The following is a 22,838-nucleotide window of genomic DNA, read 5'->3' on the forward strand; positions in this document are numbered from 1 at the left end:
AATCGAAACAAATCGACATTGGCCATAACTGACTGATTCGTCTTCTAACGAAAATGTCGTCTTTGCGTTGGAAGGGGAATATGACGCAAATATTTCTATGGCCAATGAGTTTCTGTCGAGCGAGCTCTATCGATCGACTGAAATGGAAACAAACAGCTGAATTTATAACCAAAACTCAGCTGTTTCTATGCATTTCAATCGATCGGTAGAGCGTACGTTCGACGTACAAAAACAAGCTGTTAGTTTTTCTCTAAGAGATACAAACGATGAATATGCAGGAGTAAAATCGAAAGTTAAACAAGTATATACGGCCGTAAGTTCGGCCAGGCCGAAGCTTATGTACCCTCCATCATGGATTGCGTAGAAACTTCTTCTAAACACTGCCATCCACAATCGAATTACTTAAGTTGCGGTAACGCTTGCCGATGGCAAGGTATCTTAAAACCTCCTAACACCATCTTCTAAATTGTATGTCCATACGTGGTATATATTAAATCAAAAAAGATCGATCCAATACGTATATAATTCAGTTTGACAAAGTAGACATAAAATTTTGACAAAATTTTCTGCAGAAAGAAAATATTAAAAAATTTTCTATGGAAATAAAATTTTCACAAAATTTTCTATAGAAATAAAAATTTTGACAAAATTTTCTATAGAAAGAAAATTTTGACAAAAATTTCTACAGAAATAAAATTTTAACAAAATTTTCTATAGAAATAAACTTTTGGCAAAATTTTCTATAGAAATAAAATCTTGGTCGATTATTTTTGGCTCGAGTGGCAACTATGATTATGAACCGAATAAAATTTGAACAAAATTTTCTATAGAAATAAAATTTTGACAAAATTTTCTATAGAAATAAAATTTTGACAATGATGAAAATTTTATTATGAACCGAATAAAATTTTAACAAAATTTTCTCTAGAAATAAAATTTTGACAACATTTTCTATAGAAATAAAATTTTTGGTAGATTATTTTTGGCTCTAGTGGCAACCATGATTATGAACCGATATGGACCAATTTTTGTGTGATTGGACCAATTTTGGTATGGTTGTTAGCGACCATATACTAACGCCACGTTCCTACTTTGAACCGGATCGGATGAATTTTGCTCCTCCAAGAGGCTCCGGAGGTCAAATCTGGAGAACGTTTTATATGGGGGCTATATATAATTATGGACCGATATGGGCCATGTTCCAAATTACAACCGGATTGGATGAAATTTGCTTCTCTTGGAGACTTCGCAAGCCAAATCTGGGGATCGGTTTATATGGGGGCTATATATAATTATGAAACGATGTGGACCAATTTTTGCACGGTTGTTAGAGACCATATACCAACAGCATGTACCAAATTTCAACCGGATCGGATGAAATTTGCTTCTCTTTGAGGCTCCGCAAGGCAAAATCTGGGGATCGGTTTATATGGGGGCTATATATAATTATGGACCAATGTGGACCAATTTTTGCATGATTGTTAGAGACCATATACCAACACCATGTACCAAATTTCATCCGGATCGGATGAAATATGCTTCTCTTAGAGGCTCCACTAGCCAAATCTGGGGATCGGTTTATATGGGGGCTATATATAATTAAGAACCGATATGGACCAATTTTTGCATGGTTGTTAGAGACCATATACCAACATTATGTACCAAATTTCAGCCGGATCGGATGAAATTTTCTTCTCTTTGAGGCTCCGCAAGCCAAATCTGGGGATCGGTTTATATGGGGGCTATATATAATTATGGACCGATGGGAACCAATTTTTGCGTGGTTGTTAGAGACCATATACCAACACCATGTACCAAATTTCAGCCGGATCGGATGAAATATGCTTCTGTTAGAAGCTCCACAAGCCAAATCTGGGGATCGGTTTATATGGGGGCTATATATAATTATGGACCGATGTGGACCAATTTTTGCATGGTTGTTAGAGACCATATACCAACACCATATACCAAATTTCAGCCGGATCGGATGAAATATGCTTCTTTTAGAGGCTCCACAAGCCAAATCTGAGGGTACCTTTATATGGGGGCTATACGTAAAAGTGGACCGATATGGCCCATTTTCAATACCATCCGACCTACATCGATAACAACTACTTGTGCCAAGTTTCAAGTCGATAGCTTGTTTCGTTCGGAAGTTAGCGTGATTTCAACAGACGGACGGACGGACGGACGGACATGCTTAGATCGACTCAGAATTTCACCACCACCCGGACCCAGAATATATATACTTTATGGGGTCTTAGAGCAATATTTCGATGTGTTACAAACGGAATGACAAAGTTAATATACCCCCATCCTATGATGGAGGGTATAAAAAATAAGACATTTCAATAATAAGAAAAGGCGAAACCGTTTTTCTACAAAAAGTTTGAAACTCTACACCAATGACTCCAAATTGAATGGGCAAGTGGGTTTCGGAGTATATTATAAAGACCTTGAACTTCGAATAACGAAAAGATTGCCTAAACACTGTAGTCTTTTTATACCCTCCACCATAGGATGGGGGGTAAATTAACTTTGTCTTTCCGTTTGTAACACATCGAAATATTGCTCTAAGACCCCATAAAGTATATATATTCGTGGTGAAATTCTGAGTCGATCTGAGCATATCCGTCCGTCCGTCTGCAAAAATTGGTCCACATCGGTCCATAATTATATATAGCCCCCATATAAACCGATCACCAGATTTGACCTCCGGAAGACCAAAATTCATCCGATTCAGTTGAAATTTGGTACGTGGTGTTAATATATGGCCTCAAACATGCAAAGAAGAAATAATTACGAACCGATATTAACTTTTGTGCGGTAATTATAGAGCCAGATTTGAAATATGGGGGTTGTTTTATATGAGGGCTATATACAATTATGAACACGAGACTACCAAAAATGGCAGATTTTTACTGTTTAGTAGATTGGTAGAATTCTTGATGTTTTGGAAGATTCTGCAAAATATTCCTCTCCAACTATGAAATGCTTATAAATATAATTTTTTGACGAAATTTTGTATAGAAATTATATTTTGAAAAAAATTCCTAAAGGCATAAAATGTTGACAAAATTTTCTATAGAAATAAAATTTTGACAAAATTTTCTATAGAAATATAACATTTTAACAAAATTTTCTATGGCAATAAAATTTTGATAGATTATTTTTGGCTCGAGGGCAATCGTGATTTTTCTGTGACTGGGGATCGGATTATTTGGGGGCTATAATAATATAGATCGATACGTACCAATTTCGGCATGGTTTTTATCGGCCATACACTAACGAAATGTACCAAATTTCAACTGGATCGGATGAATTTTGCTCCTCCAAGAGGCTCCGGAGGTCAAATCTGGGGATCGGTTTATATACGGGCTATATATAATTATGGACCGATATGAATCAATTCTGGCATGGTTTTTATAGATATACTAACACGTCGTACCAAATTTCTACCAAATCGGATGAAATTTGCCTCTCTTAGAGGCTCCGCAAGCCATATCTGGGGATCGGTTTATATGGGGGCTATATATAATTATGGACCGATGTGGACAAATGTTTGCATGCTTGCATATAATTATATAATTATGAACCGATGTGGACCAATTTTTGCATGGTTGTTAGAGACCATATACCAACACCAAGTACCAAATTCAGATCGGATAAGACATGGTTCTCGTAGAGGCTTCGCAAGCCAAATCTGGGTGTCCGTTAATATGGGGGCTATACGTAAAAGTGAACCGATATGACCCATTTGCAATACCGTCTGACCTTTATCAATAACAACTGTTTGTGCCAAGTTTCAAGTCGATAGCTTGTTTCGTTCGGAAGTTAGCGTGATTTAAAAGGACGGACGGACGGACATGTTTAGATCGACCCAGAATTTCACCACGACGCAGAATATATATACTTTATGGGGTCTTAGAGCAATATTTCGATGTGTTACAAACGGAATGACAAAGTTACTAAACCCGCCATCCTATGGTGGAGGGTATAAAAAGCATTAAAAAGTAGGAGACGTTTTTGATTTTTTTTAAACCGCTTGTTACAGAAGAATGGCATTACCCAGTAAAAAAAAATTAAAAAATTGAAAATTCTTTTTAATAGCACCCGGGAGTTCTTTTGGACCAGTCTTTGGTTAGGTTATGTGGCAGCCCGATGTATCAGGCTCACTTAGACTATTCAGTCCATTGTGATACCACAGTGGTGAACTTCTCTCTTATCACTGAGTGCTGCCCGATTCCATGTTAAGCTCAATGACAAGGGACCTCCTTTTTATAGCCGAGTCCGAACGGCGTTCCACATTCCTGTGAAACCACTTAGAGAAGCTTTGAAACCCTCAGAAATGTCACCAGCATTACTGAGGTGGGATAATCCACCGCTGAAAAACTTTTTGGTGTTCGGTCGTAGCAGGAATCGAACCCACGACCTTGTGTATGCAAGGCGGGCATGCTAACCAATGCACCACGGTGGCTCCCTTGGACCAGTCTTAGAAAATACGCAATTTGACAGTTAGGTTAGGTTAGGTAAGGTGGCAGCGCGATGTATCAGGCTCACTTAGACTATTCAGTCCATTGTGATACCACATTGGTGAACTTCTCTCTTACACACAGTTTAATTATAAATTTTGGGCACTTAAATTTCGCAAATAAGAAAGGAAACAAAAACATAATAAAATAATAATGAAAATAAAATTAAAAATTTCACTCCCACGGAGATTTGAACCTGTGCCTGTTGCCTTTTTCACTTCCACGGAATTTCTTCTGAGAATGTTTTGCAAATTACAAGAATTTTCATTTTTTTTTCAAATTTTTGTTTAAATGGAAAAAATAGGTTTCTACAAAAAATATACTCCGAAAAAAAATAAATAAAAGCGATGTACAACTTAAAAAGCAATGTTTTGAAAAAATACCACATGAATAAAAGAACAAAATCAATAACAAAATCCTTTGTCTATAGACATGAACGCTTCTTTACCTCGGAATTAATAACAAACTCCTTAATCCTTGAATACACTTCATTATATTTACAAATCAATCGTCATTTAATTTTGAGGCAATAAACCAAATTAGTTGATATAACGAATCTTTTTGTTATTATAAAGAATTTTCTGTTAATCAACGAAAAGATTCGTACTATTAAGGAATATTTTCATTGTCTTAATGAAATGTTTTCCTTATACCAATGAATTTATGCTCATAGCTGTCACTCGTCATAGTTTCGGACACACGTCCCATAAGAACACGCGCCTATTCAGTCAATTTTTTCAATGCAAACAGCAATGTTTGCTGCCAAATAATGGACATGGTTATAAAGATACACAAAGTCTATAGTATTGGCAGCAAAAAACAAAACACTTAAGAAAATAAACAGTTTTCTGATATTTGTTATTTCTTTGAATAGTATATATGTTTTAGAATTTTTCGAAAATATTTTAATACCCTTCACTACAGAATGGGATGATCACCATCTTCGTCATTCCGTATGTAACGCATCGAAGACGGTATCGGACCCCAAAATGTGTAGACATAAATTACGGGGGGTTGTGAAATTCCAAGTCAATATACATCAATCTCTTGAAATCTCGCTTCCGAAGCAGGCAAAGCTTCCATTTAATAATTTTGGACTAAGTTACCTCTCAAGATTATTTGGTAATGAGAGTTTTTGTCGGGTAATTGGCTATAGAGTACATCCCAGCTAAAAACAAGTATATACGGCCGTAAGTTCGGCCAGGCCGAAGCTTATGTACCCTCCACCATGGATTGCGTAGAAACTTCTACTGAAGACTGTCATCCACAATCGAATTACTTGGGTTGCGGTAACACTTGCCGATGGCAAGGTATCTTAAAACTTCCTAACACCGTAATATATACCACATAGTCCATACGTGGTATATATTAAACTGAAAAAGGAAGATTAAGTTTAAAGTTTCTATAGAAATAAAATTTTTACAACATTTTCTATAGAAGTAAAATTTGGAAAAAAAATTTCTATAGAAATAAAATTTGGATAAAACTTTCTATAGAAATAAAATTTTGACAAAATTTTCTATAGAAATAAAATTTTGACAAAATGTTCTATAGAAATAAAATTCTGACAAAATTTTCTATAGAAATAACATTTTGACAATGTTTTCAATAAAAATAAAATTTTGGTAGATTATTTTTGGCTCGAGTGGCAATCATGATTATAAACCGATAAGGACCAATTTTTGTGTGATTGATGATCGCCTATATATAACTATAGACCGATATGGACCAATTTTGGCATGGTTATTAGCGGCCTTATACTAACACCACGTTGCAAATTTCAACCGGATCGGATGAATTTTGCTCTTCCAAGAGGCTCCGGAGATCCAATCTGGGGAACGGTTTATATGGGGGCTATATATAATTATGGACCGATATGGACCAATTCTTGCGTGTTTGTTGGAGACCACATTGTAACACCACGTTCCAAATTTCAACCGGATCGGATGAATTTTGCTCCTCCAAGAGGCTCCGGAGGACAAATCTGGGGATCGGCTTATATGGGGGCTATATATAATTATGGGCCGATGTGGACCAATTTTAGCATGGTTGTTAGAGACAATATACTAACACCACGGACCAAATTTCAATCGGATCGGATGACTTTTGCTCCTCTAAGAGGCTCCGGAGGTCAAATCTGGGGATCGGTTTATATGGGGGCTATATATAATTATGGGCCGATGTGGACCAATTTTAGCATGGTTGTTAGAGACAATATACTAACACCACGGACCAAATTTCAATCGGATGACTTTTGCTCCTCTAAGAGGCTCCGGAGGTCAAATCTGGGGATCGGTTTATATTGGGGCTATATATAATTATGGGCCGATGTGGACCAATTTTTGCATGGTCATTAAAGAACATATACTAACACCATGTACCAAATTTCAGCAGGATCGGATGAAATTTGGTTCTCTTAGAGGCTCCGCAAGCCAAATCGGGGGATCGGTTTATATGGGGGCTATATGTAATTATGGACCGATATGGACCAATTTTTGCATGGTTGTTAGAGACCATATACACCATGTACCAAATTTCAGCCGAATCGGATGAAATTTGCTTCTCTTAGAGGATCTGGAAGCCAAATTTGGGGGTCTGTTTATATGGGGGCTATACGTAAAAGTGGACGGATGTGGACCAATTTTTGCATGGTTGTTAGAGACCATATACTAACACCATGTACCAAATTTCAGCCGGATCGGATGAAATTTGCTTCTCTTAGAGCAATCGCAAGCCAAATTTGGGGGTCCTTTTAAATGGGGGCTATACGTAAAAGTAGACCGATATGGCCCATTTTCAATACCATCCGACCTACATCGATAACAACTACTTGTGCCAAAGTTTCAAGTCGATAGCTTGTTTCGTTCGGAAGTTAGCGTGATTTCAACAGACGGACGGTCGGACATGCTCAGATCGACTCAGAATTACACCACGACCCAGAATATATACACTTTATGGGGTCTTAGAGCAATATTTCGATGTGTTACAAACGGAATGATAAAGTTAATATACCCCCATCCTATGGTGGAGGGCATAAAAAAGCTTCCAAAAAAGTAGTTTAAAAAAGAAATTTAAAACAAGTATATACGGCCGTAAGTTCGGCCAGGCCGAAGCTTATGTACCCTCCATCATGGATTGCGTAGAAACTTCTTCTAAACACTGCCATCCACAATCGAATTACTTGGGTTGCGGTAACGCTTGCCGGTGGCAAGGTATCTTAAAACCTCCTAACACCATCTTCTAAATTGTATGTAAGTCCATACGTGGTATATATTAAATCAAAAAAGATCGATCCAATACGTATATAATTAAGTTTGACAAAGTAGACATAAAATTTTGACAAAATTTTCTACAGAAATAAAATTTTAACAAAATTTTCTATAGAAATAAAATTTTCACAAAATGTTCTATAGAAATAAAAATTTTGACATCATTTTCCATAGAAAGAAAATTTTGACAAAAATTTCTACAGAAATCAAATTTTAACAAAATTTTCTATAGAAACAAACTTTTGACAACATATTCTATAGAAATAAAATCTTGGTAGATTATTTTTGGCTCGAGTGGCAACCATGATTATGAACCGAATAAAATTTGAACAAAATTTTCTATAGAAATAAAATTTTGACAAAATTTTCTATAGAAATAAAATTTTGACAATGATGAAAATTTTATTATGAACCGAATAAAATTTTAACAAAAATTTTTCTAGAAATAAAATTTTGACAAAATTTTCTATAGAAATAAAATTTTGACAAAATTTTCTATATAAATAAAATTTTGGTGGATTATTTTTGGCTCTAGTGGCAACCATGATTATGAACCGATATGGACCAATTTTTGTGTGATTGGACCAATTTTGGTATGGTTGTTAGCGACCATATACTAACACCACGTGCCTAATTTGAACCGGATCGGATGAATTTTGCTCCTCCAAGAGGCTCCGGAGGTCACATCTGGAGAATGTTTTATATGGGGGCTATATATAATTATGGACCGATATGGACCAATTCTGGCACGGTTGTTAAAGATCATATACTAACACCATGTTCCAAATTACAACCGGATTGGATGAAATTTGCTTCTCTTGGAGACTTCGCAAGCCAAATCTGGGGATCGGTTTATATGGGAGCTATATATAATTATGAATTGATGTGGACCAATTTTTGCATGGTTGTTAGAGACCATATACCAATATCATGTACCAAATTTCAGGGGGATCGGATGAAATTTTCTTCTCTTTGAGTCTCCGCAACCCAAATCTGGGGATCGGTTTATATGGGCGCCATATATAATTATGGACCGATGTGGACCAATTTTTGCACGGTTGTTAGAGACCATATACCAATTCCATGTACCAAATTTCACCCGGATCGGATGCAATTTGCTCCTCTTTAAGGCTTCGCAAGCCAAATCTGGAGATCGGTTTATATGGGGTCTATATATAATTATGGACCGATGTGGCCCAATTATTGCATGGTTGTTAGAGACCATATACCAACACCTTATACCAAATTTCAGCCGGATCGGATGAAATTTGCTTCTCTTTGAGGCTCCGCAAGCCAAATCTGGTGATCGGTTTATATGGGGGCTATATATAATTATGGACCGATGTTGACCAATTTTTGCATGGTTATTAAAGACCATATACCAACACCATGTACCAAATTTCAGGCGGATCGGATGAAATTTGCTTCTCTTTGAGGCTCCGCAACCCAAATCTGGGGATCGGTTTATATGGGGTCTATATATAATTATGGACCGATGTGGACCAATTTTTGCATGGTTGTTAGAGACCATATCCCAACACCATATACCAAATTTCAGCCGGATCGGATGAAATTTGCTTCTCTTTGAGGCTCCGCAACCCAAATCTGGGGATCGGTTTATATGGGGGCTATATATAATTATGGACCGATGTGGACCAATTTTTGCATGGTTGTTAGAGACCATATACCAACACCTTATACCAAATTTCAGCCTGATCGAATGAAATTTGCTTCTCATTGAGGCTCCGCAAGCCAAATCTGGGGATCGGTTTATATGGGGGCTATATATAATTATGGACCGATGTAGACCAATTTTTGCATGTTTGTTAGAGACCATATACCAACACCATTTACCGAATTTCAGCCGGATCGGATGAAATATGCTTCTGTTAGAGGCTCCACAAGCCAAATCTGAGGGTCCCTTTATATGGGGGCTATACGTAAAAGTGGACCGATATGGCCCATTTTCAATACCATCCGACCTACATCGATAACAACTACTTGTGCCAAGTTTCAAGTCGATAGCTTGTTTCGTTCGGAAGTTAGCGTGATTTCAACAGACGGACGGACGGACGGACATGCTTAGATCGACTCAGAATTTCACCACGACCCAGAATATATATACTTTATGGGGTCTTAGAGCAATATTTCGATGTGTTACAAACGGAATGACAAAGTTAATATACCCCCATCCTATGATGGAGGGTATAAAAAGATCGATCCAATACGTATATAATTCAGTTTGACAAAGTAGACATAAAATTTTGACAAATTTTCTACAGAAATAAAATTTTATATTTCTGGATAATTATCGTTGACCTTTTTATTTATCTTTAAGAATTATTTTTCAAAAATACACAAGGAGGGCACACCATTACGACCTATTTGTTCGTCAGTAAACTCACCTTCGTATAATCTATGCAAATACATAGTAAACATATTAAAGAATATTACAGAAGACTCAAAATACAATGTAAAAGACTCGATAGCCTTTAAGTCTAAAGTGAATGACATGCCAATACAAGATGACGAAGTTCTAATCTCCTTTGACGTTGTATCCCTGTTTCCAAGTATACCCATAAACTTGGCGATTCAGACGATTGAAAGAAAATGGACAAAAATTGAGCAATATACAGGAATACCAAAGGACATATTCATAGATTTAATAATATTTTGCATTAAGGATACACGATATTTCAAATTTGAGGACAGAGTTTATGAGCAACTAAAAGGCATGCCCATGGGATCCCCCGCTTCACCAATCATAGCGGACATCATTATGGAGGAACTTTTGGACGACGTATTTAAGAAGACAACCAAGCCTCGTGTAGTAACTAAGTATGTAGATGACATATTCGCCATTATAAAAAGATCAGACGTCGAAGAAACGCTTAACGCTTTAAATTCTTACAACCGACAAATCCAATTCACGAAGGAAGAGGAGCTGGACCAAAAGTTGCCATATCTTGACACAATAGTTCATAGACAAGGTAACCAACTAAAATTAAACTGGTATCAAAAACCAACAGCTTCTGGACGTCTACTTAACTTTTATTCCAATCATAACAAACGTATCATAATTAACACTGCGACTAACTTCATCAGAAGAGTACTCAGCATTAGTGATCCTGGATTTCACTTGGAAAATGAAGAGAAAATTAGAAAGATACTTACCAATAATGACTTCCCAAAAAGAACAATTCAGAATCTAATAAATAAGGTAAAATCGAAACAGATGAACAACAAAAATGAGAATAACGAAAAAGTTATGAAAATTTACAAGCCAGTGACTTATATAGCTGGCTTTTCGGAGCGACTGTGTAAGTCTGATATATACGACAAAGATAAATATCAGCTCGCGTTAAAGACTACCAAAACAGTAAAGGGACTATTTAGCAAAACTAAAACCAAAATTAAAAATGACGATAAAAGCAATATAATATATAAGATTAAATGTAAAGGTGACAAATCTAATTTATGTCAAAAGACATATATTGGCACTACAATGACAAAACTCAAAACCAGACTATCTTCTCACAAATCTGACATTAAAGCCACTGACAAACCCATGGAGCAGAAAACAGCACTCGCGGCCCACTGTGCGCAGACTGGTCACAAGCCAAACTTTGAAGGGGTAGAAATTTTAGACCACGAAAACAATTACAGACGCAGATTTACTCTTGAGATGCTACACATTATCAACACTCCACCTGACGAGAGAATGAATTACAAGAAAGACATTGAGAACTGCGCTCGAATATATAGACATACAATACAAAAGCACAATAGAAAGTTAAATTCAGTGTAAAACAGAGTGTGAAGCTGTGTACACCAGAACAAATGTAAATTATAATAGTTAAATAATTTATTGTTTGGTTTTGTTTGTTAGTGATTTTTGTAATTAAATTTAAAAACAATTTTCTGTTTTTTGTTTCACTTCAGCCTTGAAAACGGTTTTGACGAAGTCAACCGAAATATTGGAAATAAAAATAAAAGAAAAACATCATATCTATGTTTTTTAATCGACCTATAGCCGAAACTATGAAAAATAATTCTTAGAAATAAAATTTTAACAAAATTTTCTATAGAAATAAAATTTTCACAAAATGTTCTATAGAAATAAAAATTTTGACATCATTTTCCATAGAAAGAAAATTTTGACAAAAATTTCTACAGAAATAAAATTTTAACAAAATTTTCTATAGAAACAAACTTTTGACAACATATTCTATAGAAATAAAATCTTGGTAGATTATTTTTGGCTCGAGTGGCAACCATGATTATGAACCGAATAAAATTTGAACAAAATTTTCTATAGAAATAAAATTTTGACAAAATTTTCTATAGAAATAAAATTTTGACAAAATTTTCTATAGAAATAAAATTTTGACAATGATGAAAATTTTATTATGAACCGAATAAAATTTTAACAAAATTTTTTCTAGAAATAAAATTTTGACAAAATTTTCTATAGAAATAAAATTTTGACAAAATTTTCTATATAAATAAAATTTTGGTAGATTATTTTTGGCTCTAGTGGCAACCATGATTATGAACCGATATGGACCAATTTTTGTGTGATTGGACCAATTTTGGTATGGTTGTTAGCGACCATATACTAACACCACGTGCCTAATTTGAACCGGATCGGATGAATTTTGCTCCTCCAAGAGGCTCCGGAGGTCACATCTGGAGAATGTTTTATATGGGGGCTATATATAATTATGGACCGATATGGACCAATTCTGGCACGGTTGTTAAAGATCATATACTAACACCATGTTCCAAATTACAACCGGATTGGATGAAATTTGCTTCTCTTGGAGACTTCGCAAGCCAAATCTGGGGATCGGTTTATATGGGAGCTATATATAATTATGAATTGATGTGGACCAATTTTTGCATGGTTGTTAGAAACCATATACCAACACCTTATACCAAATTTCAGCCGGATCGGATGAAATTTGCTTCTCTTTGAGGCTCCGCAAGCCAAATCTGGTGATCGGTTTATATGGGGCCTATATATAATTATGGACCGATGTGGACCAATTTTTGCATGGTTATTAAAGACCATATACCAACACCATGTACCAAATTTCAGGCGGATCGGATGAAATTTGCTTCTCTTTGAGGCTCCGCAACCCAAATCTGGGGATCGGTTTATATGGGGGCTATATATAATTAAGGACCGATGTGGACCAATTTTTGCATGGTTGTTAGAGACCATATACCAACACCATATACCAAATTTCAGCCGGATCGGATGAAATTTGCTTCTCTTTGAGGCTCCGCAAGCCAAATCTGGTGATCGGTTTATATGGGGGCTATATATAATTATGGACCGATGTGGACCAATTTTTGCATGGTTATTAAAGACCATATACCAACACCATGTACCAAATTTCAGGCGGATCGGATGAAATTTGCTTCTCTTTGAGGCTCCGCAACCCAAATCTGGGGATCGGTTTATATGGGGGCTATATATAATTATGGACCGATGTGGACCAATTTTTGCATGGTTGTTAGAGACCATATACCAACACCATATACCAAATTTCAGCCGGACCGGATGAAATTTGCTACTCTTTGAGGCTCCGCAACCCAAATCTGGGGATCGGTTTATATGGGGGCTATATATAATTATGGACCGATGTGGACCAATTTTTGCATGGTTGTTAGAGACCATATACCAACACCTTATACCAAATTTCAGCCGGATCGGATGAAATTTGCTTCTCTTTGAGGCTCCGCAAGCCAAATCTGGGGATCGGTTTATATGGGGGCTATATATAATTATGGACCGATGTAGACCAATTTTTGCATGTTTGTTAGAGACCATATACCAACACCATTTACCGAATTTCAGCCGGATCGGATGAAATATGCTTCTGTTAGAGGCTCCACAAGCCAAATCTGAGGGTCCCTTTATATGGGGGCTATACGTAAAAGTGGAGCGATATGGCCCATTTTCAATACCATCCGACCTACATCGATAACAACTACTTGTGCCAAGTTTCAAGTCGATAGCTTGTTTCGTTCGGAAGTTAGCGTGATTTCAACAGACGGACGGACGGACGGACGGACATGCTTAGATCGACTCAGAATTTCACCACGACCCAGAATATATATACTTTATGGGGTCTTAGAGCAATATTTCGATGTGTTACAAACGAAATGACAAAGTTAATATACCCCCATCCTATGATGGAGGGTATAAAAAAATAAACAAACATTTTTTTTACCAATTTACGGCCAGCTACATGAAAGCTCTGTTAGGTTTTAACTCCCAGTTAACAGAAAGTAAAATCGAAATATCTTCTCTCCGGTTAATTTTAACTGAGAATTTTTCAGCATTTAAGATCCTAACTGACATATGGAATATATAAGCAAGATGTCGGATATGTCCGTAGTACGGTTTAAAAGTTCGTTAGCTAACGGAGCACTAACGGGGTTTCATGAAAATGGGCGTTAATTTATTATTTTTTATCGATATTTCTTATTACACCATGGTGTTGAACCTGGGTTGGTTGAAACTTTTAATTTTATTTTTATTGTTGTTTTTCTTTTTTGTTGACTTTCTATTCTTTTTTACAACATTTAACTGTCCAAAATTTGGAAAAAATTGATGGAGAATGCCAGGATGCACTTAAAAATGTCTGTGGAACAACTTCCAATTTTTTTGCTGGGATATTAACCGATATTCCAAAATTTTTCTATGGGACTGTTGGTTTCAGACAATTTTTTTCTTTACGATACTAAGTGGAGGGTATGTAAAATTCGGTCTATTTGAACAATATTTGCAATACTTATCTATATTTGCTAAAGCATTAAAATTCAAATTTTCTTTCCATTTATCCTAAGCCAACACGGAAAATAGTCATTTGTTTTTAGTATGTCTATAATCGTCTTTGTATTTTGTCCTTTTGGTTGCATCAGTTGAAGACATTTGACAATTTATGACGTACTAAATAAGTTAATACAGCATGTGTAGTCTATTTGTTCACATTATGATAAAATGGGTTTTGTGCAATATTTTGTAGCATTTTTATTAGGGCGATTTTATTTTGTTGGTAGGCTGATGTAAAATTAGAATAATCATATATTACGACGTAAGCAAATTGTTTAGACATAAACATTTTATAGGCGGTTTCATATAAAGTGACAGATATTAGGGTGAATCTGAAAAAAATTGATGTGGCGGTCTTACAGATGGACACATACACTAGGAACATGTTTTAAGAGCACAAATATGTTTGTTGTAACCATTTAATGTTCTTGGAAATAATGTTTCTGACTTCGGCAAGCCTGTATATGTTGGCGAGAAAGCAATATACTTATGACAACAATGAAAAGCAACATAACATACATAATAAGTAAGGAAAGTCGGGCGGGACCGACTATATTATACCCTTCACTACATTGTAGACCACAAACCCATCAAATTTATTGAAAGCTATATAAAGGTTTATATTTGCATATACATATATTTAAAATTGAACCAATTTGGACAATTTTTTATACTTCTAGAATCTAGCTTAGTCCGTTTAATTTTTACAAATATCAGTGGCGATATGGACTAGATCTCACTAAAGTGTGATACGGTCAAAATTTGGTCAATATAAACTTGACGTACTTCTTTAAATTTTGCATTTAAAAAACCTGAACACCCCTCATTTTGAAGGTGTGTGTGTGTAGAATGTTGCTCCTATTTTGATTTTGGAATTTACTCTTCAGTTATCAAAATGCCGTCCAAGCAAGAAGAGCAGCGTATCAAAATTTTGTTCGCGCATTGCGAAAATCCGAGCTACTCGCACGCAAAGCTGGCAAAATCGCTAAAAGTTGCCAAATCAACCGTTACAAATGTAATTAAAGTGTTTGGGGAACGTTTGTCGACAGCCAGGAAGTCTGGATCGGGGGGAAATCGAAAACCGGAAGCCGCTGAGACGACAGAGAGATTTGCCGGTAGTTTCAAGCGAAACCCTAACCTCTCTCTCCGAGATGCCGCAAATAAGCTGGGTCTATCGTCTACAACCGTGCATCGAGCCAAAAAACGAGCCGGACTATCGACTTACAAGAAGGTAGTGACTCCAAATCGCGATGATAAACAAAATACGACGGCCAAAGCGCGATCCCGGAGGCTGTACATGACGATGCTGACGAAGTTTGACTGCGTGGAAATGGACGACGAAACCTACGTCAAAGCCGACTACAAGCAGCTTCCGGGACATGAGTTTTATACGGCAAAAGGAAGGGGAAAGGTAGCAGATATTTTCAAGAACATAAAACTGTCAAAGTTCGCAAAGAAATATCTGGTTTGGCAAGCCATTTGTACCTGTGGCTTGAAAAGCAGCATTTTCATAGCTTGCGGGACTGTCAACCAAGAAATTTACGTGAAAGAATGTTTGAATAAACGTCTGCTGCCTTTCCTGAAGAAACACGGTTGTTCCGTACTGTTTTGGCCGGATTTGACATCTCGCCATTACGGTAAAAAGGCCATGAAGTGGTACGCCGCCAACAACGTGCAGGTGGTTCCCAACGACAAGAACCCTCCCAACACGCCAGAGCTCCGCCCAATTGAGAAATACGGGCTATTGTCAAGCGGAACCTAAAGAAGACCAAAAAAAACTGCTAAGGACGAGCAGCAGTTCAAGGCAAACTGGCTTTCTGCGGCGAAGAAGGTGGACAAGGTGGCTGTACAAAATCTGATGGCAGGTGTCAAGCGTGAGGCCCGGCAATTCGGATTTGGAAAAGCGAAAGCCTAACGGAATATTTTTCCTGAATTTTATACTAATTGAACTTGAAAAATAAATTTAATTTGATTTTTTAAATAAACGATTTCACCGATTTACACGCGTTTCCCTTGACCAAATTTTGACCGTATCACTATTTAAGATAGGTTGTCATTAGTAGGTTTTGGCACAATATTCGGCCAAATCATGTGATATTTACACAATTGAGAGCCTTATATATGCTTAATCATTCTGTGGAAAGTAGCCATTACAGTTTGTAGGATATGACTATAGTACCATTTCATTCATCATTACTGAAATTCTGTGTATGCTGTGGGTATTCTGGCCATCTTTGCTTAAATCGGAAGAACATACACGCAAAGATAAAAAACGTTTGGAAAACGTGTACCGAAAACGTTTTTCTTTTGTTAGAGTTTTTTGAATTGCTTCGAAAAGTATACACTTTTATCACCAAAAAAATTCGTTTGTTACACAATTTTTATTTTTTCAATAAAAAGAGTTATTTTTGAACCAACAACACAGTCCATTTCGTTTATATCAAACACTGTTCTTTTCTGATGTTAGGTCTTTAATAAGACACATTTTACAGTTCATAGTAAAAATTTAATATAGTAGAATGTAATGTTGAAAATTTTTTCGGAATCTTCCGACCATATCTGGAATATATGTACAAAAAAAAAAAAAAAAAAACTTTGGTCGAAGCAGGGATCGAACCCAAGACCCTTGGCATGCAAGTCCGACGTAGCAACCACTGCTCCACGGTCCCAAACTAAATGTATTTTTCTGTTAAATAAACTTTGTTTAATCGGCTCGTGGGCGCCGCAAGCTATGCTATATTAATATAACTTATATGGATAATTAGCTATTGATGACAATAACAGCTACGTAGCTCAGTGGATAGTGTGCTGCCTTACAAATTGCATGGTCCGCGGTTCGATTCTCAGTCCAGGCGAAAGGTAAAAAAAATTTAAAAATTTATAAAATCGTATAATTTCTTCTACATTGTTTGTATTACAGAAAAAGGTGCTAAGAACTAAAAAACTTCGTGGAAGTGAGAAAGATGTGAGGGAAAATGCAATTAGACAGAAAAAAAATTTTTTGAGTTAGTCTTTATGAAATTGCTTTTACATCCTGGAAAAGAATAAACGTTTATCACAAAAAGTATATACTTTTCTTCCAAATACACTTCCTTTCAACGAAAAGCAAATGAGAAACGAACTTTGTTTGTCTAAAATTTCGTTTGGGAGGAAAGAATTATATTTTTGCGTGTACATATGGAGGCTTTATCTAAATCTCAACAGATTTGGATAAAATTCGCCACACTTAGATAGAATTCTAAATCTATTGCCTGTATGACATACCAAGTCAATTCTAATAAAATCTTTTTGGAAATAAACTTGAACCGATTTAAACCATATTTGGCCTGCCTGACGATGCTAGTAAAACTATGGCTTCTGAGGCCATATACGTCTATACACTGTTAGAAAAATATGTTTTTCATATGTTCCGATATAAACAAAATGTGTTTCGGGCACAATTTTAAAACACAATATATTTAAGTGCAAACATGTAATGTTCCTAAACTAACACTAAATGTTTGGGACATCTATGTTAATATGTTAGAATATATTATGTTTGGGGCATGAATGTTTCATAAAAATCATATGTGTGAATGCAAACTTATATATATTTACAAATTTCGACTAAACATACATATGTTGTGATATTTTTTTCAAAGCGACAAAGAGAGTATAGAGAAAGAAATAGAGATGGAAACCGGGAGAGTTGACGAAAGATATCAACATAACACAGCGAAAGAATCAAAAGAGAACAATTTCTGTGAAACCGCTTTTATGTTGTTTTGGGAAAACTGTTTTATGATAAGGTCAAAAATTTGATATGCTTAAGTCTAAATATTATTTAATTTGAATAAAGAGAATAGACATTCGGAACCAAGAGAATAGACATTTGAAAAACGAACCGTCTATGTTTTCGCCTTGAGAGCAGCATTTTATGTATGTGTGGACATGTGTTTTGTTTACCATTTTGGCATTATGGGCATAATTTTTTTCTTGATTCGTTAAAAGAAATCAGGGGTTTCCATAAAAATAATGAAAGGGCACTATACTCTTTTTAGAGTTGGGACAGATGATGAATAACCCACATTTCGAAGTTTCATTATAAACATTTAATATAGTATAAATATAAATGTGTAAATTAAAAAAAAGTGTTCGGTCGGAGCAGGGATTGAACCCACGACCCTTTGCATGCAAGGCAGACATGCTAACCACTGCTCCACGTGGCAAACAAATGTATGTTTCTGTTAAATAATGTTATGTTTGCATGGGCTCGTGGGCGCTGCAAACTATGCTATATAAATGTAACTTATAACGATAATTATCTACTGGTGTCTTAACAGCTACGTAGTCCAGTGGATAGTGTGTTGGCTTACAAACTGTATGGTCCTCGGTTCGATTCTCCGTGCAGGCGAAAGGTAAAATTTAAAAAATTTATAAAAGTGAATAATTTCTCCAACATTATTTGTATTACAGAAAAAGGTGCCAAGAACTAAAATATTTCGTGGAATTGAAAATTACGAGTATGTTGGGCAATGAGCACAATCGTCTTTGGGAAAAATTCTACCAAGCATATAATATTTTTGGCTCAAAATGCTTCCAAACATATAATATGTTCACATAAAACAAACATATTAATGTTTCGGCAGTATCCAATAATATATGTGCTTCCTGCAAAATATGTTTGGAACATATGTTAAAGAAGCGATTTTTTTTGAGGGTGTACCAAGTTTAAGGCCTATTTAGTAACATTAATTAACTAATAATTTTATATTATTTGTTAATGAAGTTAAAAAAAAACAACAAGTAAGTAGAGTCTAAAGTCGGGCGGTCATCGGTGGAGACCTTGCAGACAGGTCCCCTCAATAAATTTAAAAAGAATCCAAACATCCTACTACAAGAAACGATATTTGGATTGGTTTTCAGTGGCTTTTATGATCGCAGCAACATCCCGTTCCTTAAATCACTTTGTCCACTCATTCGTCGTGATGGCGGGCCATTTGCCGAACAGCCTCCATCTTAAGCCCGGGAGTATGTTGAAGCCATGTTCAAAGTCCCCATGACTCATTTTATGTTTAATTTTGAATTCCTTTTGTTTTGTTTCTTTTGCTGAATTTTTGGTACAAACTTTCTCTTATAATTTCATTTTGATATCATTAAACTTAACGTATATATTTATCTACGTACCAAATTTCAAACGGATCGGGTGAATTTTGCTCTTCCAAGGGGCTCCGGAGGTTAAATCTGGGGATCGGTTTATATGGGGCCTATATATAATTATAGACCGGTATGGACAAACTCCAGCATGGTTGTTAGAGACCATATACTTATACCATGTACCAAATTTCAGCTCGATCGGATGAAATTTGCTTCTCTTAGAGGCTCCGCAAGCCAAATCCGGGGATCGGTTTATATGGGGGCTATATATAATTATGGACTGATGTGGACCAATTTTTGCATGGTTGTTAGAGACCATATACTAACACCATGTATCAAATTTCATCGGATTCGGCATCTCTTAGAGGCTCCGCAATCCAAATCTAGGGATCGGTTTATATGGGGGCTATATATTATTATGGACCGATATGGACCAATTTTTGCATGGTTGTTAAAGACCATATACTACTACCATGTACCAAATTTCAACCGGATCGGATGAATTTTGCTCCTCCAAGAGGCTCCGCAAGCCAAATCTAAGCGTCGGTTTATATGGGGGCTATACGTAAAAGTGGTCCGATATGGCCCATTTGTAATACCATCCGACCAGTGCTACCATGTTGGGGGTTTTCCCCCCAAATTTAGGGGTTTTTTACACGTTTAGGGGGATTTTTAGGGGTAACATTTATTTGGGGATATTTTTGGGGGTAAAAAATTATTTTAGACCTTATAAAGTGGAGCAATTCTCAACAAAATTTAGAACATTTCTGGCATGAATTTTGAAAAAAAATGAGGGAAGTCAAACCATGTTCTTAAATACAAGCAAGTATGTTAAGCAATGACAATCTGTTTTAAACGCATCTGTTGAAGGGTCATTTTTAATATTTGATACAATTAAAAACAAATTAGGAAATGGTATTGTAACATTAAATTATTGGTCTCATAATTTCACGCCTACAATTTTGGCGAATAATGTATATATTTACTGAACTTTAATTTTTGTTTATTTTTTATTTCTATTATTTATATATTATAACCCGTTGTTTTAATTAATTTGATTTGAAAGATTTATACATTGAATTATATTGTTTTGTCTGCTCTTTATATTGATATACATTTTATTATTATACCCATAGCAAAATTACTTTCCTCAGGAACGAAATTTTAGACAAATAAACCCGAATTTGTGAAAAGTGGTATAATGATGTTATCTACTGATTTTTATTTACTTCAAAAGAAATTTTGTTCTTGTCTCAAATTTAATTTGTAAAGTGTATCACTGCAGGATTTTTTATCGAAATTTTGGGACACTTTTTTGACTTATTAACATTCTTAAATTTTTTGGGGGGTTTTTGAAAAAAGTCTAGACGAATTTAGGGGTTTTTTTCTTAAGATTTGGGGGGAAGAATCAAAAATCACCTGGCAACACTGCATCCGACCTACATCAATAGCAACTACTTGTGCCAAGTTTCAAGTCGATAGCTTGTTTCGTTCAGAAGTTAGCATGATTTCAACAGACGGATGGACGGACGGACGGGGATGCTTAGATCGACTCAGAATTTCACCACGACCCAGAATATATATACTTTATGGGGTCTTAGAGCAATATTTCGATGTGTTACAAACGGAATGACAAAGTTAATATACCCCCATCCTATGGTGGAGGGTATAAAAAGTCCATATCGGACGAAATATATATGGGAGCTATATCTAAATCTGAACTAATTTCAAGCAAATTTGAAATATTTTACGATACTATTAATTGTACTTCTTGTGCAAAATTTGAGGAAATAAATATAAATCTCTGGCCTTGGGGCCATATAAGTGAATATCGGAGGAAACTATATATGGGAGCTATACCTAAATGAATCGCTGATATTTTTGTATGACTGATATTTGGATAAATTTGAAGAAGATAAGTTGAAAAATACGTTAATTATGACCAGATCGGTGATAAATATATATGACAGCTATATATTAATCTGAACCGATTTTTTTCAAAATCAATGACGATTTTCTTTAAGCGGAAGTAAGACCCTATGCCAAATTTGAGAATGATCAGACTTACTAAACTGCGAGCTGTACTTTCCACACATCGCTAAATCGACTCAGAAGTTGATTCTACGACGATCGCTGTACTAAATGATGGGTCTCAGACTGGCCCTTCATGGCATTAGAAACAAGCGCAAAAACTTATTATAACCTGTACCGCAGTAATGGTGAAAGGTATAAAATTCTTTATAAAATTCCGGTTTCCTTTCTTTTCGAAATCGGGGGTATCGGTCTATATGGTCTAACTTTAGCACAGGGTAAGAGTGCCTCTATGTTTCGAATTTCAAACAAATCGTATGAAAAGTGCTGACTGAATACCTCTAAAGTCACATCTGGAGGTCAGCCAATATATATGGGGGCTAATTCCAATCACAAAATTTGATATAGGTCTTAACGACCTTAAAATATCTTTAGATTTTAAATTTCAAATAAATCGTATACAAATTGCAGCTTCCATGTTCCCAATAAGTCGATTCGAGAGATCAATCTACACTGAAAAAAAAGAATGTCCGGTTCCAAAGATTTTGTCTTTACTTTAAAAATTTTGGTATTGATTACGAGCCAAAGAAGCGGAGAATACAAGTATGGATACTTTTAAGACACAATTCTCTTTTAAATTTAGGTTTTGTGTTCTTGTTTCTAGGAAGCAAATTTTAAGTTTTCGTTTTTTCAGCTTTTTTCTTCTTATATAGCATAAGAAGAAAAAAGCTGAAAAAACGCCCTTTAAAAACGAGTTAACGACAACTTTATTTTCCAAATTCAGACTCGACTTCTAGGAGTACTCACCGAAAGAAGTTTCTTCGTAAAAAGAACGAAAAATTTCTTTAAAAGTACGAAATTTGTCATTGTTTTACAACCAAAGAAACTTTTCATTGAAAGTACGAAATACTTCGTAGTTTTTACGAAAGAAAGTTCTTCCAAAATTTTCGTAGTTTGTAAGAAAAAAATTCGTACTTTATTATGAAGAATCTTCGTACTTTTTATGAAAAATCTTCGTACTTT

The 22,838-nt window shown here is 35.6% G+C and overlaps 1 protein-coding gene across 2 annotated transcripts in view; it reads left to right on the forward strand.

Moving 5' to 3' along the window:
- Window positions 1-22,838, forward strand: part of LOC142238502 (uncharacterized) — a 63,712-nt gene that overhangs the window by 1,157 nt on the left and 39,717 nt on the right. The gene's annotated exons all lie outside the window — the stretch shown is intronic.

This window comes from Haematobia irritans, chromosome 5 (genome assembly GCF_050003625.1).
Source record: "Haematobia irritans isolate KBUSLIRL chromosome 5, ASM5000362v1, whole genome shotgun sequence".
In the NCBI taxonomy this organism is placed as follows: Eukaryota; Metazoa; Arthropoda; class Insecta; order Diptera; family Muscidae; genus Haematobia; species Haematobia irritans.